Source organism: Centrocercus urophasianus, unplaced genomic scaffold (assembly GCF_019232065.1).
Source record: "Centrocercus urophasianus isolate 14NV4802_14NV808 unplaced genomic scaffold, USGS_Curo_1.0 seq_22, whole genome shotgun sequence".
Lineage (NCBI taxonomy): Eukaryota > Metazoa > Chordata > Aves > Galliformes > Phasianidae > Centrocercus > Centrocercus urophasianus.
The window spans coordinates 19,482,900-19,489,792 of NW_024884778.1; the positions used below are offsets into that span (position 1 = coordinate 19,482,900).

The 6,893-nt window shown below is 50.0% G+C and overlaps 1 long non-coding RNA gene across 6 annotated transcripts in view; it reads right to left on the reverse strand.

The window, feature by feature from the left end:
- LOC122162680 overlaps positions 1–2,248 on the reverse strand; it is an 8,344-nt gene extending 6,096 nt beyond the window's left edge. For all 6 annotated transcript variants that reach the window (XR_006169626.1, XR_006169628.1, XR_006169625.1 and 3 more), the window contains exons 1-4: positions 1,587–2,248; positions 705–761; positions 221–473; positions 65–120 (exon numbers count right to left, since the gene is read on the reverse strand). This is a non-coding gene — a long non-coding RNA (uncharacterized LOC122162680). The remainder of the gene's footprint in view (positions 1–64; positions 121–220; positions 474–704; positions 762–1,586) is intronic.
- Positions 2,249–6,893: the final 4,645 nt, after the last annotated feature.

Here is a 6,893-nt window from a genome sequence, read left to right on the forward strand (position 1 = left end):
GGGCCCTGCAGCCCATGCCTGCACCTAGGGCAACAATGGGGCTGCAGGGCCCAGTCCCACTCACCAGGCATTCTCCACCTCCAGCTCCTCTTGCAGGCGTTGTTTCTCCTGGCGCAGCACCTGGCAGACAAAAGTGTGAGTGCCCGTGCCTGCTGCAGCCCTCCTCCAGGTCCCCAGCCTGGGGGCGGGCAGCCCTGATCCCCTCACCCCTCCACACTACCTTGATCTCCTTGGTCTCAGTCTGCAGCTGCTTTTCCAGCTGGGCAATGAGCTGCTTCTACAGCAAGACAATGGCTGCACCATGTGGGATGGCTGTGCTGGGACCCATGGACCCGAGGGACCAGGACTGAGGTCCTCCTCACAGCCAGAGCTGTGAGGACACCGAGCTCTGAGGACGCGCCCCTGCTTCACCCTATCTGCTCCAGCTCCTATTTCCTGGCAGCCACTCTTTCACCCTGTGCTTGCTGGGATTCCTGCAGGAAAGGAGAAGAGGAGCGGCCATCAGGGCACCGGCGTTCCCATGGAGCTCCGTCCGACAGCAGCTCCGTGCCGCCGTCCCCTTCCGCCTCCTCCATCAGGGCAACTGGCGCCCACAGAGCTGCAGCTGCAGACCCACACGGGGGGACTTCTCCTGCCCCACATCCCACGGGCAGCACTGTTGTGCCTGCACACCCACACCAGCCCGTGCCGCTGCATCCACTCACCTTCATCAGCAATTTCCTGGCTGCAGCTCTGTGGTTCTCCATAACCTGCTCGTGAGCCTGTGGGAGGAGAGAGGAGCAGCGCTGGCACCGAGGCCATGTCCACCACACATGTCCATTCCATATACTTATACTTATTCCACATCCTCATCCCATCCCATTACCATCCCAGTCCCATTCCGTATCCATATTTCATCCCCAATCCATCCCACATTCTTCCCATAGCCATCCCATATATATTCCATTTTTTTGATCTCCCATTCCATATTCATCCCATATCCGTACCCCCACACCCCAATCCTATAGGGAGCATTGGGGGGGTTTGGGAGGGGCTATGGGGGTCTATGTGGGGGTATAAGGTGGACTATGGAAGCACGTGGGGCTAAACGGTCCAGATACAGGCCCAAATACAGGGACTATAGGGGGCTAAAGTGGAGATGGGGGAATATTGGTGAGATACAGGGTTATAACATGGCTTTGAAGCGATACAGGGCGATATGGGGCTACAGGGATCTGGGGAGAGCTATGGGGAGGGATATAGGTGACTGGGGGAGGATATAAGAAAATATGCTGCCATAAATGTCCATAGGGGGCAAATAGGTGGGATAGACAGGGATACGGGGAGACAGGGAGCATTGGGAAAGCCGTAAGTGTCATGTGGAGAAACAGGCACAATGCAGGTCTGTGGAGGAGGGACATAGGGAGATACAAGGTTGTAAAAGGCTGTAGGGGAGTTATGGGGGGCTTGCATAGGCTGTAGTAAAATATAGGGCGTATGTTGTGTACAATCAGTAAGTGCACAGAGGTGCAAAATCAATTGGTGCACAGAGTTTTACGCTAAGTAAGATCATCACAACAGAAAGATAACAAGTGGAAAATGCTTACTGATGTCGTAGGCTCGCAATATTCAACATGACAGTAATCTCCAGCAAGAGATCCTTCCCCAGGGGCAGTCAGCACTTCAGTGGGATCCTGGAGAGGCTCCACCCCTCCCAGCAGCACAGGTGAACTGCCTTCACGGCGTGAGCCAATGTCGAGTTGACTGCAGGGTGAGCTTTTCTATGGCAGAGATCCGATGCATCGTGATGCGTGCTGGTACGACTCAAGACGAGTGACGGCCAGCGAACGGTGATATTCTGTTATGGGCCAGAGCTCGACGGTGTCACTGGAGGCACATGGCCGTGAGCTGCAGGTCCATCCTATGCTCCATCAGTGCCATGCAGACCATCCCCGAGTGCTGCATGAGATCTGACAGTAGCATTGATGGCATTGCATTCCTTCCAGTGATCCTGAAGGCTCAAAGACTCATGGGGAGAAATACAGATGTTTCGGGGTACCAGGAGGGGAAGGTCTGCTCTCCAGGGCGAGATACAGGCTGTATTTCTATCCTTGGTCAACACTTGGGCTGGAACTGGGCACGTCCTGGCCACCTGTACCACAGCTTCTGGACGGATGTCTGCGGTGCATAACAATATCAGGCACCAAAGGAGGTGTCCTGATCTGCCACAGGCACATGATGGGGGTCCCTTTAGCAATGAAGATCGGAGTGTTGACCACAACATCAGTAGGCCATGTACCTGTTACTGGAGGGACTGCTGAGCCTCCCACCTCCAACAATCTCCCTGTGAGAATCCTTCTTAGTTTTTTTTGGCTCAAAGCTTGCTTCCTGAGGTTTTTCTTGTGATAAGACTCTGAGTGACTTGTCAAGGAGGCAACTGATGGGTGCTAACTGTGTGACAACCGATATCACTTTGGGAACATTTGCAAGCCCCTTCCCCCAGAGCTGCTTGCTCTGTAGAAGAGCGGAAGAGAGTGCTCAGGAGTGTTCACTGGCGGAAGATCTGACCTGTGGCCAAACCGCTCCAGCTAAGTATGGAAGGCTGGGGGATGATACCATTGTATCTTGCGAAGGCAAGATGCAAGTTGGTGCCTCCCTGCTTCCTCTTATCTGCTGGCAAGGCCAGAAAGATAAGAACAAAGGAGGTTCCTGCTGAGATCCCAGAGCCAGAAGCTGCCACCGCAAGGAGAACTGACTCAACCACCTTGGGTTTGATCTGTCACTCAAAGGAGAGCTGATTCGACCACTTTGGATTTGAGCTGTCACTCCAAAGATAGCTGACTCAACCACTTTGAAGCATTGAAAAAGGGCCATCATCACCATGGTCGTCGTCGTCGTTGGCAACAGGACAACTCTGCCTGACGACCCACCGCTACTGAAGATCAAAGACTGAACTACGAACCTCGCTGGATCCATGGTGGTGACTATCTCCCTCTTGCTGCCTATAAAGACCCCTTGCTTCTTCTTTCCTATCTTTTCTATTGCCCTCCTTCCCTTCCCCCATTACCCTAATTCATAATAGTGTCCGTTCTCCCCTCCCCCAGTTCCCCTGATTAAGATTTGTAATAAACTGGTTGGACCAACATTTGAACCGTTGCTTCTTAATCTCACGCCGGGTATATAGATAATAAAAGAACCTCCTCTCCCTCCTATAAATTGGAGCGAGACACTCCCCCAAGGTGCAAGTAGGCCACGCCACTGGGCTGATGACCAGAAACATGGTAGACACGTACAGTCCTGTGTTTGACTGCATTCAGTATGTCTAACCACATGTCCTTGTCCCAGATCGTGGGGGTGGATAGTCCATTCCTGGGTGGCCCACTGTGCAATGCAAAGAGTGAGCCCCCGGTACACAGCCCAACTATCTGTGCAGATGTTCAGGATACCATCACCGGGTCCCCTGGTTATAACCATCCACACAGCTCGCAGTTCTGCCCATTGGCTGCTCTGACCATCCCCCTCGTCGAACCAGATCGTCTTGGTGGCAGGATGGTACGCTATTGTTCTCCACTTACTCGGGTTGCCCTTGCTGGACCCATCTGTGTACCAGGCATCTTCAGGGATCGGATATTCTCCCTCCTGAACGGTACTCTTCTCTGGTGGAGCGACCAGTGTTTCTTTTGGTGCATCACTCCCTGAAGTTTTGGAGACAAAAGTCAGTTGAAAGACTAGAATCACACAGAGCAGGAGGGGGAAGTGCAAGTGCTCACCCAGAGACAAAAAGAAGGTTTATTCAAGTATTACAGTACGACAACCAAGCATTGCAAATTCCCTAGTGAGGTGAAAATCTGCAGTCAGTACAGGAAGCCTGAGGTTTCAGCATTCACAACAGAAGCCAGCTAACAGAAGCAATGTGGGAGCTGTATCTGCCTCTGCCCCTTCTCCCAAGAAGCCCAACAGCAAACATTTGTGCTCAGCTGCTACTTTAAAACACCACAGTCACTGTTCCGACAGCCCTCCTGCTACCTCTTGCATCAGAGCTGTGCCTGCAGACCCCAGCGGAGGCCAGGGTGCTCTGACTTATCCAGAATAAGAAAAATGTGCAACAGCAGGAAGAGAAGTTTGCACCTGCAGCGCCCTGCCCATTTATCTCTTCTGCTATTTGGTGCACAATACATGACCCAGCCCCACCACTCCAATTTTCCTTTCTGGATTAGTAATAAGGCAAGTAAGGGGGAACCAAAGGCATCTGGGTGTGATGCCAGTCTGCTCCTGCAAAAAGCAGCTCACCTCATACTTGGGGCCAAGTGAGAATGAGGAACACCCCTGACCTGTTCCTGATCACAATGCAAGTGTGAGCCCTTTTCAGTCTGGAACCCTTTGGGCATTGCTTCTTTAAAAACAACAGCAGCAACAGCATCACTGAAAGCTCACTGAAGTCCACAGACCAAATCACCAGAACAGAAACAATGGGAGATGGCAGACGTCTGAAGTAGCTGCAAAAGGAGCATTAGGGCTTCAGAAGGGTTGGTTAGTTTGGTTTGTCATAGCAGTTAAGAAAGCAGAGAAGTGAGAGAGTTTTATATTAACAAAGTTCAAAACAGACCTCAGAGCTCTGATTCTGGCTGGGAGCTCTGTGCACCATACCAGCACCAGCCATCTGTCTGCCCCTTGCAGCACTTTGCTCCAGCAAGCAGGCTGTGTACTTACTGCATTTTCTCTGCTATCTCAGACAACACAGAACAGCATCATTTTAACCCCCAACTCCATCTTGGATGCAACCCCTGGTTGTGTGGTTGTGTGCATGAAGTCCAACTCCTCATACTGTTCAGAGCAGGCAGTGCCCTGGATGATGCCACAAAGATCATCACTGTGACAAACCAACAGTAAATCAAAGCAACCGCTGCGTTTAGAGTTACCAACACAAGAGAGGTGCTCACCACACTCAAATCCCAGGCTGGTTTTGGGCACGCGTTCCCATCTTTGTCTTTCCCCAGGGTGAGCTTAACTCTCACCTCACTGCTTATAGCTGTGAGGGCAAATTTATGCCACCTAGTTTTACACACCTAACAGTCAGCTAGCCAGGCCTCAGCTAGCACTGTCTAGGCTCCCTGTGAAGTTAATTCAAATAAATATGCATCTCCAGAGGGCAAATAACTGCAGAGCTGTGGCTCCAGAGAGCAACTCCTACCAGGAGCTATGCAAAACACTCTGATCCCAAATCTAACCTATTGCTGTAGTGTTAGAGATGAGTTTGCACTCAGACGTTCCCTTCCCAAATCACACTGCACAGCTGTTTCTCTCCTGGTGCTGCCTTCATGCAGTGAAGTCACCTCTCTGAAGCTTCAGGCCTTCAGGCTCAAGCTTCCTCAAGCTGCCAGCTTGGGATTCCATCCATCTTGGGTTCTACTGGTGAAACAGCAACAGTAGCAACTACAGGAGACGTGACAGGATTTAAAATTTAGAAAACAATTAAACAAAAAACACAACAGAACAGTGAGGTAATGGTGACCTAATTTCCTAAACTGTCTTTATGCCAACCACAACTTTAGGGTTTCAGAGACCTTGGTGCATTGTCAGCTTGCTCTAAAAATGCCTTATCTGCAAACCAGAAATGAGCATATCGCAGTTTTCAGACAAGCACCATCCAACATAAAATGGAAGAATGCCACAAACCTGCATCCCCCGAGTAAAAAAAGCCAGAAACTTTATTATTCATACCAAATTCTTACATACAAAAGCTCCTATGTCTTTTAAAGTATCTTAGCTCTTAGTCCATCACAACAACAACGCGTTACACAAATGGGCCCATGCTCAGATTCCTACAATACAGACTTAATCTTCAGTGAACTGTGCTAGAAAAGCGTTCATTTTACTGTCACTTTGAATCAGGTCATGAGAAGAGTGGTAACACTACAGCCAGAATGCTGAAAATCAACTGTGGAGAGGAAGTTTTGGAAACAACACGCCATAAGAATGACATGCTATGAAAATGCAGAAAGCTGCTTGCTTGAGGCCATGCTGCTGGACTGAGGCAGAAGAGGTCACACTGAGCAAAGCCTCTGGAATTCCCTGAGGACGGCACTGCAGCGGTGAGAAGGAACTTGGGGATGTTGTACACCCAGTGCTAAGAAGCACTCAAGGGATTCTGCACCAGACAACAGTTCAGGTGCAGGGCCTTGGAAGAAGATCTGAAGTGGAGCCTGTATAATAGAGTTAAGAGCAAGAGCCAAAGGGCACCGAAAATGAAAACACTGCAGGGCAGTGTGAAATGAGATGAGCAGCAATCCAGAGACCACTTCAAATCTCTTAAAAATATACAAGGTACTCATTTAATTACACATTGGACACAACCAAGAGCAGTTTTGGTTTGCTCTTCTCTTCCATGTTTCAGCTCGTTACATTTGCACATCGTGTTACTGTCAAAAAACAAAACAACCAAAATAACGTAACTAAGCTGGAAAAAGGACTGGATCAGTGAAGGAACAGAGTCATCACAGCTGTGTGCTGCACCAGCCCACATTGCACAGTCACGGTGTCAGTACTCAGCCACAACCCGCCGTGCTGCTCAGTAGAAGGGTTCAGCCCTACGTTACGCTGCTCACAAGGGGGGTTCTACTGAAAGCCAGGGAAGCAGCAGATAGGCAGGGAGGAAAAGCTCCTCCATCCTTAACTATGACTCACGACGAGATACGTGACTGAGGAATTTCACTATGATACCCCAGAATCAGTGAAAAGCAAAGCACGTGGTCATTCCTACAGGAGGTCCAGAAATGAAAGAGCAGCATAAAAAGAAAAACAGAGGTGAACAGATTTGCTTCAATGCTTGCTTAACTCAGGAAAACCTAATTTGGAGAAGAAAACTGAAGTTTTTAACTGAGCTTGGAGGGACTTACTAAACAGCAGGTCAGCCT